The following is a 1,487-nucleotide window of genomic DNA, read 5'->3' as shown; positions in this document are numbered from 1 at the left end:
TGTATGTAAATGTGTGTGTGTATGTGTGTTTTAGCTTAGTTTAATGTAATCTAGGATAGCCAATAAATTTGTGTTTCATTTATAAAGAATCATTGTCTGGTGTCGTATAATTTTAAAGTCAAACCTTGCCAAGATCACGTTACCTCGCTAGGAGCTTACAAATTATCATAATTGTTTTGACCTGTGGCCAAGGAAAATACACATAGTCAGATTGTTAAAATACACGGACATTAACGTCTCGCTGGACGACCGTTGATAAGGTGTAAACTATTAAAATTTGAAATCAGTTCTAATCAGGTTGACTTCGAATTTTCGAAGATTAGAGTCCTCTCAAAACCTGAATGAATTAATAATAATTAATTCCCTAAAAATAAGTAATCAGACATTACAACGCACACTTTGGTGTACACTACCTCCTCATAGAAGGCCATATGTGTTTGTAATTTAATCAGAGTATAGACTGCCAGAGCCATTCGAACCATGCTCTCAGACAAAATCTGTGTCCCAAAGTGAAGTGCACGAACTCCGAAGTGCGCATTTGAAGTGTGATTACGTCACAGCGGTGTTACGTAAGCTGTCGCAATTCAGGATGCACCCTCCAAAGTGCGCATTCCAAGGCCGATTGCGTCACCGCGGAGCGAGGAAGGCTGACGTAATTCGAAAGCGACGTCAAATGCGCCCTCCGTTTCCCAGGAAAATTAAGTGTACATCTGATTGACACTTCGCAACCTACCATATCCCAGAATCACTTGCGCGCAGATGACGACGGTGTTTATATTCGAAGAACACGGCGGGTGAGAGTTCTGTGGGGGAAGTCACATTGAAATGTAAGTATTGTGTTTTCATTTACTCAAATACCTAGCGAAAGTGTTAAAAGCCAGGGTTTTTTTTAAGACAAGGCCCACAAACAATAAGACAACCACTATATAAGGCAATAGTCTTTCCTTTTGTTGTGTTTTTGTAGTGCTGTCATTCAAGATATATCTACAAATGTTTTAACCAAACTTTAGCACTTCAGTATTTTGTATGCATGTCCTGCTGTGTCATATTTTCTAATGTTAAGATTGCAAACCTGTCTTTATATTTTTCATAAGTGTTTCCATTTTCTCTTCTGTCATGGCTATGGAGGCCGTCTGTGAACTCTTTGCTTGTTCTGTCCTCAGATGATGCCAACCCTGAAACAACATACAGAACTAACAAATGTTGCTATAAGTTTGATTGCATCATATAATAATTGCTGTTAATAGTGTTCATCGTCTGTTTGATTACGTCTTCAATTGATTTTTCCGTACATTTCTGCCATATGTACATTAACTGACAGTCACCACTGATAAGCTACTACTAAATATATTGTAGAAACTTAATTTTCTGTAAAGTTGCTTTGCAACAATTTGTATCGTGATAAGCGCTATACAAATAAACTTGAATTGAATAAACTTGAACATCAAACTCCAGAGAGAGAGAGAGGAGAGAAGAGCACAGGAGAG

The sequence above is a fragment of the Sinocyclocheilus rhinocerous genome, unplaced genomic scaffold (assembly GCF_001515625.1).
Source record: "Sinocyclocheilus rhinocerous isolate Xijiao unplaced genomic scaffold, SAMN03320098_v1.1 scaffold778, whole genome shotgun sequence".
Taxonomy (NCBI): domain Eukaryota; kingdom Metazoa; phylum Chordata; class Actinopteri; order Cypriniformes; family Cyprinidae; genus Sinocyclocheilus; species Sinocyclocheilus rhinocerous.
Note: the sequence above shows the minus strand (reverse complement) of the source record.